Here is a 22,203-nt window from a genome sequence, read left to right as displayed (position 1 = left end):
CCATATCGAACCATGGTTCTTCCAAAAATGCTCTACCTTTTCCTGTAAAGGCTAGAGCCCTCCCGCACTCCCCCAGCCCACTGCCCTGCCTACCCCCCATGGTCCTAGCCAACCCCTTCTCTCTCTGAGTCTCCCTTTCCCATGCTGTTAAAATGAGCCTCCTCCATCCCTAACTTCCACAGACATCTTGGTTTATCCCAAGCTAGAACATACTCTTGCCTAAATATAGGTTTTTGCCTGTATTTTGCCCTGTCGGACTTGTCCACCTGAAGCAGAAATTTTGTCTGTTCCCCCCATGATTTCTGGTGCCCGTCACCATGTCTGTGCATTGCAATGCTACATAAATATTTACTAAATTTCTCTTAATGCATCAGGATAGAAACCAACACATTATTGGCACTCGATAACTATTACAAATGTTGCCAATGATTTTGCAATTTCCCTCAGAGGTAATGGGAAAAGAAGCTTATAGATTTATTCTCAAACCACCAAAGCATTTTGAATGCAGTTAAAAGACTCACCCAGAGTCTGACTAAAACCTGCACAGTCACTCCTTATCCCAGCGACAATCCCTTTGTGCCTGGTGGTCTGACCAGTTCTGTGTTGGCCATTGACTCTGAGCATTGCCAGAGAGTATCGCCAATTTATTGCTAACCTTGGGCCAACATAGACCAAGGCGAGAGGTGGGTGTCTATTCCGGCTCCACCATTCACAGGGGGTGCTTCCCTTTTTCTTTCTTTTCTCTTTCTTTTACTTTTTTCTTTTCTTTCTTTCTTCTTTCATTCCTCCTCCTCCTCCTCCTCCTCCTCCTCCTCCTCCTCCTCCTCCTCTTCCTTCTTCCTTCTCCTTCTTCCTTCTTCCTTCTTCATCATCACTAATCTCTTTAGTATCTTGTGAAGCCTGTGGGCTGTTTCCCAGTACTAGAATGAAACATAAGATTCTAGAAGAAACATGTTTTACTGAAATATAATTGAAATTAGGTTAACAGTTGTCAGAATATTTTTAAAAATGAATTTGTTATAGTAATATTTTACCTTTTTTGATACATTAAGTAATAAGATGTAGAGGCAGGTTAATCAGTGCCAAACTGTTGACATGATGGTGAGTATAAAAGATATTTTGAGATGTTCACAACTATAATATGGCATGAAATTATCTGCAATTCCTATTATAGATGTAGATCCAGGTACTGGTCATTACTACAGTGATTTGAGAGTTACATTCATGATTGAAGGAAATGCCAAATTTTATTTTGACACTGACTCTAATTGTTAAAGATTAGTAGGAGAAAAAAAAGATTTTTTCCTTCCTATTTATTTGTTTGCTATGCAAAGACCCCATGGCTCCACAATATAAGTTGGGATAAATTACTTTATCTCTCCAAATTTCAATATCTGTATCTGTAAAATGATGCTTCATAGATGGTAGCCACTACCATCACCATCATCATCATCATCATCATCAGCAGGAGTGATAGTTTGGAATATACTCTGGGTCATTTCTTGGTTATAACCAGAGTCGGCCCCATAAGTTGACCCATTTGTCCTCTTTTTCAGTGGAGAATTCCTACTTCCAAAATGTCCCTCGTGGGCCTAAAGTTTCGCCTTTAGAGACGCATGCGTGCCTTTGAGGAGGAAAGATTTTCAACTTCAAGAGACTCTAACGAAGAGTAAGTACTTGTAAGGAACCACCACCCTGCACCCACCCCAGCCACGCCCACGCAAATCCTAAGCTAGGGAGTGGGGACACCAGCTAACCCTGTAGGACATGTGGGTGGCTACCGAAAAGGCGACACAGACTTGGGACAGTCTACCCCTACTCACTCCTCTTCCAGGGGACCCTTTACGAAGAACAAAGTGTTCGCCAAACAAGACGGTATATAGCCTGTAGTCAGGGTCTCGAAGAGGATTTCCTTAGAATTCAGCAGGGCATTTCATTGTAACTCACGCGTGCCTACCTCACCCATGTGTTAGAATTCATCCCCCAGGTAATTTCCATCTTGAACTAGTGTCTTTGCTCTCTTCGAGAGACATCAAGTTGGTTTTCAGGCACTGGGCCAGCCCCTCCCATCTCGCTCTCCGCGGGCCATGCGACTTCAGGAGGCTCTGTGCTTCCCAGCTCCTTAAACTTCAGTGCACAGCAGAGTCACCAGGGGACTCACTCCATCCGATGCAGAATGCCGGGTCCCACCCCCGGGGACTCTGATCCGGCACAAGGGGCGGGAATGAGAATGTGCACGTCTAACACGCTCCCAGGTGTCTTTACCTCTTTATGATTAAACCAGGGCTAGACTACCTTCTGAACAGGGATGTGGAAAGGATGAGAAAAAGATATGTAAATCTATCAAAGCAGTAAGCCCCTAACAGAAATGTAGCAACTACTCATTCTCGCGATAGGGCATCGAAGAGAGGTGGCCTTCTGGAGATGACGCCAGAGCGGTCTTGAAGCGGCAGCAGAAATGACAGGTGTTCCCAGCATAGAAACCAGTGAGTAAAGGCCGGGCCGCGTGAAAAACAAAACACAGCTGATTCCGGAAGCCGCCAGAAGTTACCCTCGGCTGAGGCTCCTTCACGGGTCACATGAACATATGCAGGGACTTGATAACAAGGGCCTTTTGTGCTGTTAAAAAAAAAAAAAAAAAGGGAACAACAGGCCAAAATGGAGTCACTGTTGCTAAGCCACGTCACCAAACCCAAACTTAAGAGCCTCGGTCTCTCCCAGGGGTGGAACTTTAAACCAATCTGTCTGAAATTTCCTGATCAGTATAGGGGTGAGGCAAGCCGCATGACAAAGGCCTTGCCGTCTTCTGCCCCCCAAAAGAAAATGACCAGCCTAAAAATAATCCTTTTATTCTTCAGCTAAGAACTCCCCTGCCCCCAAGTTTCTGCCTATGAAAACCTTCTTTTGTACAACCTCTCAGAGCATGCTTCCAGTTCCCAGGTGAAATGTTGCCCGATTTTGTGGGGTTGTTTTTTTTTTTTAATTTTTATATTTCAATCAGAGTCGACAGCATTATTTTATATTAGTTTCAGGTGTACAGTATAGTGGTTAGACGTTTACATAATTTACGAGTGATTCCCCCTAATTAGGCGAGTACCCATGTGGCACTATACGTAGTTATTACAATATGCCTGATTTTTGAATCGCTTAATCAAGCCAATTAGATCTTCGAATTTGCTCGGTTACGTTTTGTTTATTTGAAGGAGATGACAAGCGTCGAGGCCGTTTGAAGCAGGCAGTGATGCCAAGAGGGGCTGGCAGAGGGAGGAGCCCGCGCTGGTGGCTGAGTTTCTTTCTTGAGTATGTGTGTTAGATGATGATGGTGCAGCCCACCAGAAGCACCACGGTGGAAGCAGCTCGCTGGGCTCGAAGAAGGTAACGAGTTACATTGTGGATACATTAAATTCAAGGGATCTATAGGACACTCACGTGGAGCTTCTAAGAGGCAGTTAGTCGTGTGAGTCTCGAAGAAGCTTTGAAGCATGGGTTTAGAAGACCTCAGCACACAGGTGGCAGTTAGAGCTACTGGGAGCGATGAAGTAGCCCAAGGAGCGTACAGCGTGAGAGAAAACAGTGTTTACGGCAGTCACTAATGGCGCCGAAGTCAAGGTTAATGACATGAGCAGGGCCCCCGTTCTCTGTTCTCGTGACATCCGTACGCGAGCAAACTCCGTTTTCTATGGACAGCGAGGTCAGCCTTGGTCTGTGGTGCCCGCAGCACCCAACACAGCGCTCAGGTGGTAGAAACAGCTCACGGAAACGTTGCCAACAGGCCGTGGGGACCGTGTGGGCAGTTAGAAGGGACGCACGAGCTGATCTAAACCGGGAGGCGACTGTGGTCATCAGCACTGCCCCCTCCTCGCTGCTCAGCTGCCACAGTGTCTAGAGGCAACGGCCCCCGTGGCTCATCCCGCAGACGTGGGCCTCGACTCCACGAATGGGGCCCCTGGATTTGCCGAAGCTTAGAGATCATTTGCCAGGAGAAAGATGTTGTGAGCCATGAGTCGGCACAAAAGCAAATACTGTTCCTTTTCCTCTTCCTTAAGACGAGCAAGACGCCCACGAGAATCCTCCTTCCTGCCACCCTGAGCTGTCCTGGGCTTGGTCGAGCACCGCACCGCATCCGGGGCCCGCTGAAGCCGGGCCCGGGGCGCTCGCCTCTCCTGCTGCAGGTTCCTGAACTGGGGGAGAGATGCAAAGCCCCGCCCTGCGAGCCCAGGTAAGAGGCAGGTTTACGAACCTGGGAAACCAGAACAGCGTCTGCGCCGCTTCTATGTGGGACGGACCAGCAGAGGGGCAGCTGGGAAAGGTCACTGGGAGGCGAGACGCCCCACCTGATGTGGGAGATTCACTGTTTAGACTGCAGCCCAAGGATGACCCCATATAACCCCGTCTCTGCTTAGCGGAAGTTTAGCACTTGCAAAAACACAAGCCTAAGCAGACAAATTGGGGCAATCCTAAACGTATTTTTTTCTCCCTTTATCCCCCACAAAGAGTGAATTTAAGGAGAGGCTCCTTCTCTCTCATTTTGGGGACTATAGGATGCAAAAGTGAGGTACACCCGCGTGGGGCCTGGGTCTCGCCGAATACTTAATAAGCCTCCGTTGTCCTCCAAGGTGTTTTCCTGAGAAGAAAACCTGTGACCTAACTCTTGAAAGGCCAGAACCCCTGTCCTGATGTCCCGGTGACCGTGCCCGGGCCGCGGCCGTTCAGGAAGGGTCTGGGGCTGTGACAGGACTGTCACGGGCCGGGAAACCACGGGACTGTTTAGTCAGGAGGAACGGAAACACAGTGTACGGATGGGACTCTGACCCCGTAGACCTACCTTTACTGCGGCTGGCGGGGGCAAGGTCGGGGGAGGCAATTCTAAAACCACCAGGCCGTGGAAACAGTGCCTGAACGGGGCAGAAGGCCTCTGCGGGAGCCGTGGCTTCGCGGGCCCTCGGGCGCAGCCCTGAGCCGTGGCATCCGGGCCCCCAGGCCCCCAGGCACGCCGGGCTGGAACATACCATTCTCACTGGCAGAACCCGCGAACCCTCGGAACAATTCGTTCCAGTTCGTGGTGACTCCTTGGAATGTGAAGGCTGAAGGGACCCGTCTCCCAAGACGGTGGGTGTCTCAAAACAGAAGGGAAGGGAGACAAGCCACGAGGCCTGGCTGCCCAGGGGACGGAGGGGGTCGGGGGAGCTGCCTAGCTCCCTCTTTCATGTTGTGACCTTGCCTCTGACCTTCCCCGGGTGAGTCCGACCACCCGCCTGCCAACCTCAGGCCGAGCTTCAGGGCTCAAGCCAGATGATAAGGAAGGCTTCTCTCCACCGTGTTTTACGGGGTAACTAAACCCTCGCGGGGTGGAGTTACTCGTGTAAGTCCCTCTGCCACCTGCTCCGGAGGTGGGAAAGCCGTTCTCCTCAGGCCGAGACGCTGATTCAGTCCTTCCTGGCGGAAGTAGGTCAGAATCCACTTCTGTGGAGGTGGCAGCGTCCTTTTGTGATTGTTTGTTTGCCGTGGGACCTTTTCCCAAAGAAATCCTGCAAGGGCGCCCTCTGCTATACGTAAAAGCCCAGCCGCTCTGGTTGCAACGGGAGTGGGTGGTTCCGGTGCCCTTCCCTCCTCGGCTCCCCCCACCCCTCTGCGGCCTCCCTTGGGTCACCTCTGGGGACCCAGAGACCCCCCTCCCTCCACGCTCCGCTGAGAAAGGCAGAATCAATATCACGAATCGTCGGCTCCTTGGCCAGCTTCCCCAGCAAGATCGGGCTTAGCAAGCAGAGCCGTCGGTTGTCAGCTTGTCAGCAGGGTCTGGCGCTCTTCGGCGGGTCCGCCACACCCGGCCACCGGCGTCCCTCACCCAGGACAGGGCTATGAGTGGGTCTCCTGGTATCCGCCTTGTACAAGCGCCAAACCCACAAGAGCCTCCTGGGGCTGCGTCCTCTGCCTCCTCTGACTCCTTCTAATACTCGTTGTCAGCAAGTATGAATAATGCCTCGATTCTAGAACCACACCACTGGACTAAATTAATCTTCTCAGGGCGAATGTGTCCTTAATCCTCACGCCAAAAACTAATTAATGCGTTCTGCTTTGGGAGGAAGAGAGAAGGGTTGCCTTATTTCCAAGCATCCTGTGTTAACAACCCACTTTAGGCTCTGTATTCGCCACTCCTGAATAATTAAAAGTCAAGGTCACACATGTCACCAAAGGGACCTATAATTAACATCTAAGCACGAGCATTACACTCTCTAAATCGACTCAGTTTGTTTTCAAAAGGTTGGTAGGAGAGAGAGAGAGAGCTTGGCCTCATTTTTTTTTATTATTTAGGGAAAACAGCATTTTGTGTCCTCGTAATTTTTTATGAGATAGAAACACGTTTAAGATAAAGTCCCTGGTTAAACGATGCGGCCACCTCATAGATCGTTATCGCAGGGTTTCGAGAAAGTAGCAATGTCATGATCCGCTGGTAGCCGATGGAATGGCAGATATTATCAAATCCTACACCCACATTCTTTCTACAAGAAAGGAAATTGAGGCCCAGGTGGGTAAAGGAATTCTCCTCAGATCACAGAGCCAGCGAGTAGGCAGACAGACACCAGAAAGCCAGGTTCCTAGCTCCACACGCATAGCTCACGGCCTCACGCAGTAACAGCAAGGCAGTTAGTAAACCTCCCTCGGAGTTGCCGTCTTGCTTACGGGACGCTTCGCGGAGTGCTCGTCAGACACGTTTACACGCGGCTAAAAAGCCTGGACCCGTTACCTCCTGCACGTGCATGTTCTCAAAGGAGGGATCCTCAGGCTTTCATATGTCACCGTCATTCGTTGGGTCTCTGTGGACCAGCTGGCAGGGTTGGGGTCTTTCTGAAAAGCCGAAGAGAGTGGGAGGAAGGCCAGAACACAGGGGTTGGACCAAATGGGAAGGGGGCAGTCTGGGGGAGCCCAGCGGTTCTCGTTCCCGGATGCGTTAGAACCGCTCAGATGTTTTAAAGCACCCATGTTGGGCTGTACCTCCCGAGATTCTGATTTATTCGGCTGTGGGTCGGACCCAGGCACTGGCTTTTTCCCAAGGTTCCTTTGGCGATGTGTGTGGACAGACAGACTTGAGAACCACCAGAGAGCAAGGTTTGGGTTTCAGACAGAACTGAGTTGGAAATCCCTAACCCTAACAGTGGTAACTATTCTCTCCGAGTTTCCCTCACGTTAAAAACAAGAAAACAACAAACAAACAAAAAACAGAAAAAAAAAAGAAAAAGAAGGAAGGAGGAAAAGGAAGGAAAGAAGGAAGGAAGGAAGGAAGGAAGGAAGGAAGGAAGGAAGGTCGGTCCGTCCTATCTCATTGGTGGCTGTCGGCATTAGATTAGTACATAAAGCACGTAGTAGTTTCTCAATAAATCCCGCTCCTCTTTCCTTTAAAGAAGTAGCCCGAAGCCATCCAGGAAGGATGACGTGGGGACACTAAGAGGCCCTGGCACTGAGAACGGTCTTTGGTGCAGGATCAGTGTATCTGAGTCTTTGCTGCCTTCCGCGCTCTCCGTTTTTGCTGGGAAAAACGGTCGCCGCCAGGCGGGGCCTGGGCACACTTCGTCCCCCAGGGTGAGGTTCTGCCCGCTCGGCGATTCGCGTCACTTTGTCGGGTCGGGCAGCGTGCATGCCGCTTCCACTGTATACGCCTTCCGCTTGTGAACATTAAGCTCTCGGGAGAATCTTGTCTAGAGGACAGGGTGCCAGCAGGAGGAGATCGGCTAGGGGCAGAGATGTAGGTCTCCTCTCGGCCAGACACAGCTTTGTGCCTCATCTACCCGCACGAGGTGATTTCCTGCCAAACCAGCCCTCGTAAGACATCGCGGGTCGTTCAGCACAGCCCTTCTCGGGGGCCTTGCATGCCACGTCCACCCTCACCTCTGAGCACACAGCGTGGGGAGAACCCGGGAGGCGGGGCGCGGAGGTAGAATAGATAAATGACGATTGACGCCTTTGGATCTTGGAGACACTCTAGCCACAAAAGCAGAAATCGTTCTCCAGGCGTGTTTTTTCTTTATTTTACACTTTTCAAGCTGAAGGAAGTTGGGGGGTGGGGGCAGGAGGTCAGCACTCGTGCCTCCTCCGCTGGCACCCCTGCCCCCTGCCCCCTGTTTGGCGTCGGCCTGAGTTCAGTGGCGGCATGATAGGGCCCCCCTCCAGCCAAGGGGGCTGCCTCCGCCCCATGCGCGTGTGTGTGTGCGCGTCGTGGGGCGGATGGGGGTGTCTCTCATTCCCGTGCCTGCCTCTGCGTAGAGCCCCTGCCCGCACTCGGGCCAGCTCCCTGGGCTCAGGCTCTTTTCCATTACCCACACCCTTTGGTGCCCACATTTCTTCCACCCAGGAGCTGGGGTTCCCAGTGTTCCAGCTGCAGAATCTTCCCAGGCAGGAAGCTTGTCCCCCAGACAGCACAGTCCAGCTCAGGCAGGAGCATACTGGGCGGAGGCGACGGTGGGCTTCATGCAGCCCCTGCTCAAGGAACCGCCTGTCCCCGATCCGGCTGCCTCCTGCTGCCACTTTGATCGGCACCTCTCTGACACTGCTGTCCAGAATATTCAAACAGGCAAGGCGGCTTCAGATCCCCCACCCCATGGATTCATGGTCCTTCTCCCTTCCCTTACCCAGAATTCCTTAACCCTTTTCCCTGCGGTTATCAGGCACATGAGCCATTCGAGTGTGCAGCTATTTTTACTAGAGTGTGAAGGACTCTCAGGGTACAAACTATATTTAGCAGAGGTTGAAGTTCATGTTCCACAATCAGTGGGGCCCGAGATGAAATCATTAAACAGCCTGTGGACTTTTCCAGTCCTAACCCTTCTCCTTTCCATTCCACCTACAAAGGCCTCAGGCTCTCTGTTTTCTGCAGGAAAGGGTGTCCTTTTCTTTTTAAGCCTCAAGTCCCTCCCTCCACCCCAGAACCCTTGATTTAGCAGGAATCCATGAGGAAACATTAAATGCAGCCCTTCCAAACTCGAGCCCAGGACTTCTTAAAAATGCAAGCTACTCACCTAGAGGCTGGACGTGACAACCGTAATTAGCTTTCCAGGGCAAGGTACTAAGAAGGGATTATATTCGAGGATGATTAAATCAGCATGAAAAGGAAGAGGGCTCTGAGCTAGCTCATCAGTGCGAGAGGCATGGAGACGGGGAGTCCGAGACCGGGCGTGCAACGTGACACTCTGCCCAGATGGCCCGTCAGCTGCCAGACGTGGTGCCTGCAAACCGCCTCAGCTGTCAGCCCTGTGCAGGAAGCGCCTCGGCTGAAGAGAGTCCCCTCGCTCAAGGTGACACTCCCTTCCTGGAGCAGCCTGTGTCCAACGACTGGTCAAGGCTTATCCGGATGTAACGGCCTGGCCCCTTCATCTCCACTCAGGACAACAGCTGCCGCAGGGCCCCGGGGGACCGGGGAGTCCGAGGCTGAGAGGCCGCCTCCGGACCACCCAGCTGGTTCCTCCGCCTCCTGCACAGGTAGAACTCTCTAGAGCACTTAATACAGCAAGTCCTCATTCAAAATCATTGATAGGTTCTTGGAACTACAGCGGTAACTACATATAATGCAACCAGTTTCGTCACAGGCTAATTGATATAAATAAGAGTTACGTTCCAATGACATCTCATCGCCATGATGATTAAGCAGCGTTGAGCAAAACGTCATTCGAGGTCCCGTGGTGCACGCCTGCATTCCGTCTCCATCTCAGAGCCCACTCCCCAGGGAGCCAGACCTGAGACAGAGGCCAGGAAGGCTTAGTAACGTTTCTTCAGCTCTGTGGCCTTCCCAGGTCAGCTTCTTGGGGTCCCGCTGCTGCTGTGATCCGTAAAGCTCTTCAGATGCAAATGGCAAGCGCTCTGGTTGCCTCCACTTTGCCCTGAAGGCACTGCCAGCAGGCCCCCAGCAGCCAGGGTCCCAGGCGACCGGGCGGGGCATGCAGAACCTCAGCCACCTCGACCACCTAGAGCAGCCTCTGCATGTTAACAAGGTCCTCGGATGATTCGCATGCGTGCTTGCGTTTGATGCGCTCTGGCCTACGTGATAATGGGATGAGGAATGACTGAGCGGGGCGGCGGGGGCAGGGCGGGTCTCCTGGGAACACAGAAGTTCCCTGGCCCAACTGGAATCATCTCTTTTTAGCCCAGAAGTTACTTTTTCTCTACTAAAGGAATTTTACAACCCTATGTGTTTGCCAGTCAAATCACAAGCAAAAGGACAGAAAACAGGCAAATTTGGTCAGGACGACTCACTCAAGCTAGAGAACGGAGCTGCAAGGAAGGACCGTGAACGGAAAATGTCGGCCCTTCTCAGCGAGGAGGAAAGAAGAAACGCCTCCCAGGTGGCCCGGGATGGCTCTGAACACACGCAGGGCCTCGGAACGTCCCCACGTGACCAGGAGGAAGCTCCCATAAGGAAGCGTCCCCGAGGGCGGGCACACAGATTCTCCCCAGTTCGGGAGTGAGGAGGAACGAGTGTCTGTCACAACGGCAGTAGCTCGTTGTAGGCAACATTCCAAAACGGTACAGATTCATAAAATGCTTCCACGGGTCTCATTTCGTAGGGCAGTTCACGCGTTCTCAACAGATCCTTTCGTTGCTTATCAAACGCTACGTTAAACTGTCTCTCTGGGTTGCTAGACTGCGTCTGACCTCTGTGCGTCTCTTCCGATAAAAGCCCAAGAGCACGGAGTAGGCGAGGACCGGTGGGTGGTGCTCGTAAGGAACATTGCTTCACAGTGATCGATTTGCATCTGGCTGCGGCCTGTTCCCACATAAGCGCGACAGGGCCAATTGGCCGTGACCCAGCATAGCCAGCCCCCCGAAAGAGCAGTGCCCTAAAGGAAGAAGGGAGAGCAGATATTAGACGGAGAGGCAGGGGGCCAGTTCCAGATGAAACGAAGTATACGCATCCCGCCCTGCCCCTCCCACTGAATGCAGTTGTAAAACCTGAACATGGTGGTGGCAAGTGGGGTGGGGAGGAGAGTCAGAATTCCAAGCGCCCCCGAACCAGCAGTGAGTTTCCCGCTGGCCCTCTACACCCCCAGGCGGGATTTGGGGCAGCCCCCAATTTGGAAATGAGCACCAGGTATGGATCACTAACAGCTCCCTCTCATTCTGGCTCGAGGTGCAGTTAACACTCCGAAAATGGGGGAGATCACCTATTCCTTTTCTTTGTTTTTTTCTTTCTCTTCTCCGTTCTCTCACGCCCGGCCCCCTGTGGCACTCAGAGCAGTAGCGGGGAGAGAGGCCGCAGAGGGAGCTCCCAGGGGACCCTTCCTCTCTGTTTGGCGAGCGGGGGAACCTCCGTTTCTTCTTTCCTCTTCCTGTTCTCACCACCTGGCTCTTAATGCTGCATTCATAGGAAGCATGTGGCACCGTAGGAAACGGAGTGCTAGCCTCCTGTCTGGAGGCTGGAGAGGGGAGCCGTGGAGGTCGAGATCACAAACAGGGAGAAACTTGGGCAAGTGGCCTCGTAAAGTTGGTTACAGATCCCGTGCTGCGCATCCGCGGCTCTGCTCTTAAACACCGCAGCAAGGGTCTGAGCACCGCCCCGGTCCCAGCCCCACGCCCTGCTGGCACACGCGAGGGAAAGGTCTGAGTGCTTGCAAGGACTCTGAAAACAAAACCCACGTGGAAGCAATGACCCACAGTGGGCTGGCAGAATTTTCCACCTCCCTCCAGATCAATTGCCTTTAAAAGAAAACAACATAAATATCATCTTTTACAAAAGACGTAAACACAACCCAGAGTTTCATAACAATATTCAAAATGCCCACGGTACAATCCGAAATTACTCAGCGTTATTACTTTTCTATTGCTGCTACAACAAATGACCACACACTTAGTGGCTTAAAATCATATAGATTTTTTTTTTTTTCTGTTTTAAAGTTCTGTAGTTTCAGAAGTCCAAAGTCAGCCTCATTGGACTAAGTCCAGGTGTGTGGGCAGGGCTGGCTCCTTTCAGAAGCTCTGTGCAAAGATTGTTTCCTGGTCTTTGTGAGGCTGCTCACAGTCCTTGGCTCATGGACCGCTCCCTGCATCTTCAAAGCAGGTACTAGAGCATTTCTCTGACCCTCCTTCAATTGGCACATCCCTTTCTGACCATCGCCAGGAAACATTCTCTGCTTTTAAAAAGGTTAGTGATTGTATTTGGCTCACCAGTATCATCTGCCCCTCTCAAGGTCAGCTGCTAAGCAACCTTAATTGCATCCGCAACCTTAACTCCTTTTGCTATGAAATGTAACATATTCCCAGTTTCCGGGGATTAGAGCATGAATATCTTTGAGGCAGACTTTATCCCGCCTACCACTCTCAGCCTGTGAAGAACCCCCAAATCTCGTCTCACTGGAAAACATTATCAACACCGAGATGACGCAGATGTTCAGATTTTCTGATAAAGACTTTAAAGCAACTATTACAAAATATTCTAAGTAGTAAGGGAGAACACTCTTGAAATGAATGGAAAAATAGAAGTCTCAGCAGAGAAATGGAAAGTATAAAGAAAATCCAAATGTAAATTTTTGAATTAAAAAATACAGCAACTGGAAATGTAAAATCTGACTGGACAGACCAATAGAAATTAGCATGAAAAATAGTAGGGGGTAGGGAGGATTGGAATGAAAATGAACAGAGCTTTAGAGACCAGTGAGATAATACCAAAATGTCTAACATTTGTGTCACTGAACTCCCAGGGGAGAAGGAATGCAGGGTGGAAACAAATAATGACTAAAAACTTCCTAAATTTGGCAAAAGACATAAATCCACAGATTCAAGAAGCTCGATGAAGTTCAAATAGGATGAACCCCAAAACTCCATGCCCGGACACATCACAATCAAACTGTTGAAAGCCATGAAAAAGAAAACTTGAAACGAGTCAGAAAGATGACATATTACTTAGAACAATTCAAATGATTGTGGGGTTTTTAAATCAGAAATCAGGAATACACAAATGTAAAAAACGTTGCACGTTTTTGCCCATGAAATTAGCAAAAATTTGAAAAGTTAATACTATCTGATGTAAAAAGCAAAGAGGCATCATCTATCAAAAATTTAAATCTGGATACCTTTTAACCTTCAGTTCCACTTCTAGAAATATATCCTACTAAAATATTTGTACATGTGCCCAAGGATGTTTATTGTGGTCTTGTGTGTAGTGAATAATAAATACATTAATAAACATAAGTTACTACAGATTAAATATTTAAATTTTAAAACATCGCACTGTGGGATATAATGTACATCTTAGAACAATGAGTTTGGAGCCAGGTCTACTGGCATGGGAAGAAGTTATGATATATTGTTAAATGATAAAGACATTTGTTAAATAGTACACACATGCACAGACAAATCAGATTTTATAATTGTGTGTATATATGATTATAATTGATTAGCAAAAGAATCAGAAGGATAAAATTGCTTTTAAGGAATAAGATATAAAAGATAGAAAAGATACTTTTTACTGTATGTATCTATATGTATCTGTGTGTGTGTGTTTTAACAAAGAACAAGTACTATTTTTGACATTTAAAAAAGTAACAAAAGGCCTATCTGTGTAAATTTGATAACAATATCCTCCAGTGTTCTGATCTTAGAAGTTCACTAACTAGTCTCTCACTGTTTTTTGAGGATTTAGCACTTTATTCGTTTCCCTTAAGGAAGCCCTATCACCTCATTCAGCATCTCCTGGAGCACGTTTTCTGTTGCTGCATGACAGATCACCCCAAAATGTACCAGCTCTGACAAGCGGAACGTATTCTCTCCTACGTTCTCTGAGGATCAGGAATGCAGGAGTGCCCGCTGGGGGCTTCCAGTTAGGGTCTCCCATGAGGTTGCAGTCAAGATATCGGGGCTACAGTCATCTGAGGGTTTGACCAGGATTAGAGGAAACCCTTAAAAGCCCCTTGTATGCGCTGTTGGATAGAGAACTCGGTTCCTCACTGGCTGGTGGTCAGGGGCCTCTCGGAAGGGTGCTCACAGCATGGCAGCTGGCTTCCCGTAGAGGGACGAGTCGGTGAAAGGGACAGAGAGCCAAGATGGAAGCTACAAAGACATGTGCAACCACGTCTCAGAAGACTCGTAAAGCATGACTCCATCCCGACAGCATCACCGGTCCACGCTGAGGTCCCGGAGCATCCAATCCTTCATCCAGAAACACGCTGTGGACAAACAGAAAACTCATTCATGTGCCCCAACCTTTTCCTGTGAATGAAACAATTCTGATTTCCCTAAATTACGATGATGAAGGAGAGTTGGGGAAAACTGCAGATATAAATAATTCATCAAGGAAAAGACAGGGACCATAACCAGACGCCTCAGTGAGAATCCATTCGACGAGGGGGTCATGTAATTCGCTCCCACCCTGCAGCCCATCCTGCGACCCTCATAGGTCAGGACAGCCTGCCCTCCTCCGGAGCGGAAGTTCCCGTAAGTTGTGGAGGCAAGGAAGTGGGCATGCCTGCCAGCTCATGGGTCGACAACGGAGGATACTGGAGTCATGCGTTGCCGAGAAGATGTTAGGTGGCAATTGATGAAATCTGGGCAAGACAGGGAACCTATGGCTCTGCGCAAGAACAGCGTGAAGTGCTCCGAGGTATGGCTTGTCCTGGAATTCAGAAGAGGTTTCCTGACATGGATGTCCCGACTGCAAAAGATGTGTGCGGTATTCCTAGGAGTATAACTGAGTGGCATAGGTTCCACCGAACACTTAAATCTTCTTTTTTGTGCTTGTAGATGTGCCGGAGAAAGAGGAGTTGATTCATCATAGGTGGAGCAATCCTAACGCCGAGGGTTGATTAAACCATTGTTGTCCACTTGAAAAAAGTAACATGACTCCGGGCTTTGAACCTGGCCTTGCCTCTCTTAACGTTTCTATATACTATTTGGACAAAGACAATGAAAATGTGCTCATTCTATTTTCAAGTACCGTGGAGTTAGGCAGGAGAGCCAGGGTGTGGAATAATAAAATCGGGATTCCCAAAGGTCTCCCACAGGCTGAAATGATAGGCCAGAACCCGCGACCTGAAAATGAGGAGGAAGCAAGGGGCACGAAACCCTGCGCAGGGCGGAGAGGCCTGGCACAATGCCAGGGAACGCAGGAAAGCTCGACGTGAACCGCGCGTCTGGTATGAGTCACCAGTTCGCCGGCTCTGCCAGAAACTCAGGGCAAACGGTTAGAATACAGTGCTCAGAACCAGGACAACCTCGACCTGACGAACCCCCACACAGTGGAAACGTGGCTTCCTGGAGTGACTGACAGATTCCTCTATGACCATAGACGCACCTTCTAACTCCGAGATTATACAGCTCTCCGTTTGTAACACCCCCCTGAGTGACCGAGCTAGTAATTCTATCAAAAAAAAATTTATTTTATTTTATTTTATTTTATTTTATGTGTTCAAATGCTATTTATTGAAGGAAAAATATTTACCAGGTAGTCTACGAAAAGCCAGAAACACAAAGATGCTAGGGGCACGAACAGCTTCTCCCACTAATTCATCCAAGCACGAATGTAGGTTGTGAATGTCGTGGTGAAGGGGTCTGGTTGATGTGATTAAAATTCTAGATTAGTTGACCTTAAGATAGGGAAATTATCCGGACGGGCCTGAGCTCATCACATGGGGACTTTAAAAGCAGAGTTTTGGCTGGTGGCAGAAGAGTCGGTCAGAGGTTCAGGGCATGAGAAGGGTGGTGTTCACCATCGCTAGCTTGAACACAGAAGATACCACATTAGGTAAGGCATATGGTGGCCTCTGGGAGCTGAGAGCTGCCACCAGCTGACCAGCCAGCAAGGAAACAAACTTCAGTCCTACAACCGCTAGGCAATGAATTCGACCACAAGAATGAGCACAGAAGAGGACCTGGAGCCCCAGGGAACAATGGCAGCCTCAGCCAATGCCTTGATTTCAGGCCCATGAGACCCCGCGCACAGCATCCAGCCCCAGCACGCCCAGACTTCCAGCCCACAGCAACCGTGACGTGATAAATCTGTGTTGTCTTATGACACTAAGTTCGTGGTAACTCGTTATACAGCAACAGAAAACAGGGGATAGCCACACGCTAGATCAGGGCTCAGCCTGAGCATAATCGCAGGGTACGTGCTTGGTTGTCGATGAAGATCCAGCTCCCTCTTCTCTTTCCTAAAGGAATCCACTCCTCACCCATTCCCGCATTCGTGATCTGATTAGCTGCACCCCAGGCTCCAAGCGCGGGCTGATCGGTCTATTCAACAGGCTCTCTTGACTTTGGCCCTGTTGCCATTTTGCCCTGGATCTCTCTTTATTGTGGGGTCGGCTGTCCTGTAAGGCGTTTAGAAGCATCCCTGGGCTCTATGCAATACACATCGGTGACATAGACTTTCCCTGTCTCCCAGCCTTGACAATCAAATATGTCTCTGGATATTGCCACATGTCTTTGGTGGGGGGGAGGGGGAGAGGGATGGATAGCAAAATCACCCCCAGTTGAGAACCACTGATCTAAAGGCAAGTTCACCCACCTTACTGATGATCAATTCAAGAATATGTATGTGACCACTTTGAGAAAATGATCTATAAAGAGAGGTGTTGGGGAGGTTATGAGAAAACCTTCCTCACTTTTTAGGGGACGTGACCAGAAGTAACCACGTTTTTCTCCCCCTAGACATCGTTATGGACAGACAGGAGTCCCGGGCCCGCCGTGGCCCTCTCAGAACCAGCGTGGGAATGAAGCCGAGCCTGAAATCCGCCCTACTTCCAGACTTCTGGTTACGGTGAGCGGATTAATGTCTTTATTGTTCGAGATCGTTAAAGGTTGTTCGAGGGAGCTCGAGGGCTAGCTGGTTTTCGCAGCTCTCGGTGCCTAACTTGCGCCAACGCGCAAGGCGCGGTAGGAGCCTCAGGAAGCCAGGGAAGGAGTGAAAAGCAGGCAGGCTCGGAAGAGGGCGCTTTCCACAGCGCTTGCCCCTCTCGCTTTTTAACGATCTTCTCTCAGTAGCTGTCAGACGTGTAATCCAGCACCGTCAGCGCGAGTCACCATGCCGTATGCTACATCCCTGTAAATGGTTTTATCACTTTGTCCCTTTTGACCCCCTTTACCCATTTCACCCAACCCCCGCCTCTAGAAACTACCAGTCTGTTCTCTATCTCTGTGAGCTTGTTTTTTTTTTTCCTTTTTTCTTTGTAGATTCCATGTATAAGTGAGATCATAGGTATTTGCTTTTCTCTGTCTGACTTATTTTACTTAGCATAATGTCCTCCAAATCCGCCCATGTTGTTGCAAATGGCAAGATTTCGTTCTTTTTTATGGCCAAATAATATTTACGTGTATGGCGTATCATGTCTCCTTTATCCATTCATCTACTGATGGACCTTTGGGTGGTTTCCTTATCTTTGTTATTGTAAATAATGCTGCAGTGAACATGGATGTGCATAGATCTTTTCAAGCTGGTGTTTTGTTTCCTTTGAATAATCCCCAGGAGCTGCTGGATCACATGGTAGTTCTATTTATGATTTTTTTGTGGAACCTCCATATTGTTTTCACAGTGGCCGCGCCAGTTTACATGCTCATACAGTGCACAAGGGTTCACCTTTTCCACATGCTTGCCAACATTTGCTATATCTAGTCTTTTCGATAATAGTCATTCCGACAGGTGCTATTTGTGGTTTTCATGTGTTTTTCCCTAATAATTAGTGATGTTGAGCATCTTTTCATGTACGTCTTTGGAAAAATGTCTGTTGAGATCTGCTGCCCATTTTTTAATTGAATTGTTTGTTTTTGCTACTGAGTTGTATGGGTTATTTACATATTTTGGATACGAACCCCTCATCAGACATATGACTCGCAAATATTTTCTCTCACTTGGTGGGTCGCCTCTTCATGTGGTCGATGGTGTCCTTTGCCGTGCAGTAGCTTTTTAGTTCGATGTCATCTCGCTTGTTTGTTTTTGCATTCGCTGCCTTTGGTTTTGGTATCAGATCGCATCACACCTTTGATCCTAACACTGCCCCAGAAGACTCTACTATTATCCTCATCTTACGTCTCAGGAAAGTCAGTGGCTCGTTCGGCCTCACAAGGCAACGATGAGTCAAGATTCAAACTCAGGTCTTCTCATGCCAGACGTGCTTTCCCCGTATTTCTTGGAACCATGACTTCTTTCCTATCGCCCTCCTGCTCAAAACTAGTCAGCATATTCCAGTGCCTCTAGGAAGAAGTTCAGACTTTCGAACTAAGGATTCAAAGTCTTCCATAAACCTACCTCTAATGATCATTCCAAAATACGTAAGCCCGTCACTCCGGTAGGGCCTCACCTTGGGTTCCCTCTCAATAGAAGTGTAGATTGCTGGTTCTTTTCCACTTGTTTTAGCCAATTATTTTATAAAGCACAAGTTTATTCCTGAGATTCTGCAAAATTCTGCTTGTTTTTGGTGAGGTTTCTTCCTCTTAACTCTTAGAGCATTTACTAAGTTCATATCACCCAGATGTCCTTAGGCTTCACCATATGGGTCCCTAACAGTGGTCATCACCAAAACAGTGACCACTCCAGCCCCCACCTGCTTCTCCAGACCTCACAACGCCTCCTCATTCCTCCTCACTGAGGCCTTCCTCTTGGGGGGCTTCACCCCCATTCCTGTACCCCCTGTCACTGTGAGAACTCCAATGTCTCTACCCAAAATGCTGTCTTCTAATGCCCTAAGTCTCAACCCTCACAGTCCCAAAGTGGCCTGTTTCGGTGGACCACACCCAAAAAGGAAGGTCACTCTTGGTTCCCCGAAGGCCAAAGCAGCTTTGCTGGTGCCTTGGCTCGTCCATCCCACACGCCAGAAGCAGAGTCCTGTGACAACAACTTCAGCCTCCATCCGAAGGCCTGTTCCCAGCAGGGCTCTGGCGAAACGGACACAGAGCCGCCATGCTGGTCCCTGTCTTCCTCAGCCTCCAGAAATGGTATTAGCCCCCAGGCTTTGACGGGGCCAGGCATTATGCGAAGCGCCTGACCTCACCACCACCAGATAGGGTCGGTCTCCTTACTTGATTCATGTTACAAAACGGTCTTTTATAGCTCAAAGGGCTTAAGTAACTTGCCCAGGGTCACACAGTTCATCAAGGGGTCTGGACTCTACTGAGGTCCTTGCTTAATCAATGCTATCCTGCCCTCAAGGTACCAAAGTAACAACCCTCCCCCTCCCTCCCCCACCCCCCCCCCCCCCCGTCTTTGCCAGCCAAAATCAAAAGCCCTTTAAACAGGAGCTCATGCAAATTCACTCCTCCAGCGCCTGCTCTGCAGATGCGCTCAGATATACCGCCTCCCGGATCACAGATCATGCCTGACACGCGTTGCCAAACGTGCCAGGCGCTGTTCTGAACATTCTGCATTATTAACGCGTTTAATCCTCAAAACGGCCCCGTTCGAGAAGCATCGTTATTATCACCCTCCATTTCACAGACGAAAAAACACAACACAACACAACAACAACAACAACAGCAAAGGCTCCGAAAGGCTAAGGAGTGCGCCCGAGGTCCCGCAGCGGGGAAGTGGCAGAGCTGGGACAAGGGCAGAGGCAGGCGGGCGCCTGGGCCCACACTCCGCCACGCCGCTGCCGGTGGTGACCGAGCACCTCCTGTGCTCCGGGCGCCGGGCGGGCCCCTCCCCTGCATTGTCTCTGAGCTTCGCAAGGCACCCGCAAGAGAGTCCTGTCCCCAGTTTTACAACCGAGGACGCCGAAAGTCAGAGAGATTAAATAAGCTGGCGTAAGACCTTGGTCAGTAACTGCTCACGTCCAGATTTCTCCAGATCGGTGCTGCCCTGTGAAACCGTTTGCCTTTTCGAGCACGTGGTTTCTTCTCCGGGCCCAAGTGGGTGCCCCACCCCACCCCCCCAGGACCTCTCCCGGAGGAGGAGCCGGAGCTCAGGCCTGCAGTCCTGGGCGTGGATAGGAAGAGGAGGGAGATGAAAGAAGGTGGTGGCTGCCAGCTGCTCCTTCAAACAAAATGCATCCACATTTACAAAGGCACTAGGGCCGGTTGCCTAGCAACCACTTTCTGCCTCCCCAACCTGCTTTACCCATCCTCGCCCATCCCGCAGTACACACACGCCCTTGGCCTGCAGTGCCCTCTGAGACATTCCCGCTTGTAAGGCTGTCTTTGTTCATTTTAACCTGATTTGCTGGGCAAATGCTTGCAGCTGGCGACTTACAGGGAGTCCAGGAAACAAATTTGTATCACAGATGGCCCTAGGGCACGCAGGACAGAGCTGTCCTTCCTGCAGAGGCCACACCTTGGCACTCGCAGGCTACCCAGGGCTGTGGGAAGAAGGTCTCATTTCAAGGCTCTTTGTCATATCCCTGAAGGTTTAAAGACAAAAAAAAAAAAAAAGGAGTTTTATATTTCACATATGTCAGGTCCTTTAAATAAGCCTTTTGAAATAAAAGTTTGTTTGGGATAGAATTAAAGCAGACTGTCTGGATTTCTTTTTTTTTTCATTTTATCTCCCATGTTTGAAGCTGAAAAGCCTCTTAAATTTAAACCTATCTTCAGTTCAACCCATCCAAAAAGCCCGGGGGCTATTTTTGTCCTAGAGTCTTCAAGGGAGGTAGGACAAGGCAGAATACACAGTTTTCTGAGCTCTTATTTCAAGCATGGTGCAAAGGGGCAACCCTGGTGCAGCCCCTGACAAGTCCAGCAGCTTCTGACCTCCTAGTGAGAAGGCGAGGCCGCTCTGAGGGCCAGAGCCACACCATCACCCTCACGGACCCCTTCGTCCATGCGAAGAAAGAAAAAGAAGTGAGCGATCGTATTCTACAGCCATGCAAATATCATCCAGGCCAGACTCATTAACATATATACGTTATTTTTATTATGCTATGTTCATTTTTTTTATTATTTTAGAAGAAATTAGAACATTTTTGTAGCCCCCTGAAAGTATCGTGGGTCCAAACCATATGTCTACTCCACCCAAGGGCCAAGACAGCCCTGCTGAGAGCAGAGCTGTGTGATCGAGACCCTGGTGCCCAGTCCTACGCTCAGAGCCATGAGGTCAGGAAAAACGGGAGGCATGGTGCCCGCACTCAGGAGGCTCCCAGCCTCGCTGGAGAGAAAGACGAAGGTAGCAACTCCAGTCACTGAGCCACTCAGCTCGGCAGCCACCCAGGAAGTAACCGAAGGCCCCTTTCTTGAATAGTTGCGTTGCCGTTTAAGTACATTTTGAAAGCACGGCGGGTTCAGAAGAGTCTAGAGAGGTGGGAGGAGGCGCCAGCAGCGTGTTGATGGAGTGGATGTCAAAGGAAAGTCGAGGAAGATTTCCGGGTTGGTTGGGGCTCCACTGACCATCCACACGGACGGCGAATACGAAAAGAAAACTGGAGCAGGCAGCGAAGAGACCAGTGTCGCGTAGGCGGAGTTCGAGAGGCGTTTGGAGGGTAAAAGGCAGAGACCGGGGTTGTTTTACTCCCCACCAGAGTCGCGTCTCCCTGTAAGTAGGTACAGGTAGCGCAAACTAGGGACTAGTCGCCTTTATGGGTCCGATGCCCAGAACAGACAGCTGGGCTGTAGCTAGGGACTGGGTCGTTGTGGCAGATGCTGGTCCCTGACGTTCACTCTCCACCTGAAGGCAGCTTCTGAGAACACCTGCAACTCCCTGCCTCAGGAGTAGACTTGGCCTCGCACAGGATAAGCTGGAGTTGCCAGAGCATCAGTGCTGTAGCAGCGGCCCTCAACCAGTGATGGACGGGAAGGGGGGAGGTCAGTAATGCAGCTTCTTCATCTTTCAGCTGGGATCACGCTGAGGCACAGGCTATAGAGTCTCCCAGAATCCCCTAGTGAGATTGAATTTCTAGAGCCCTGGGTGAGGCTGGAAACGTCCTGGCCACGCCTTTTGGGTTAAGAGGCTCATTTGAGTGAAGGGCTGTATAGCCAGCTCCAGGTCCATGTGCATTTGGAAAGGAAGGGTTGACATTCTTGACGGATGATCGTCAACTTCCACTCGGCTACTTATCGCTCACACACACAAAGCTTGCTCAAAGACAGTCCACTCCGTTTTCAGGTAGATCTACTTCCTGGAAAGTTCTTCTTTTAAGTAAAATAACATAAGTTTATGACTTCCAACTTTTGGTTCAATTTTTTCCTTCCAATGAAAAGCTTTCTTTTACTTTTTTCTTTTCAGTATATAATTCAGTGGTTTTTTCCTGTATTCACAGAGTTGTGAATTTTAGAACATCAATTTTAGAACACTTTCCTCATCCCAAA

Source organism: Rousettus aegyptiacus, unplaced genomic scaffold (genome assembly GCF_014176215.1).
Source record: "Rousettus aegyptiacus isolate mRouAeg1 unplaced genomic scaffold, mRouAeg1.p scaffold_m13_p_17, whole genome shotgun sequence".
In the NCBI taxonomy this organism is placed as follows: Eukaryota; Metazoa; Chordata; class Mammalia; order Chiroptera; family Pteropodidae; genus Rousettus; species Rousettus aegyptiacus.
Note: the sequence above shows the minus strand (reverse complement) of the source record.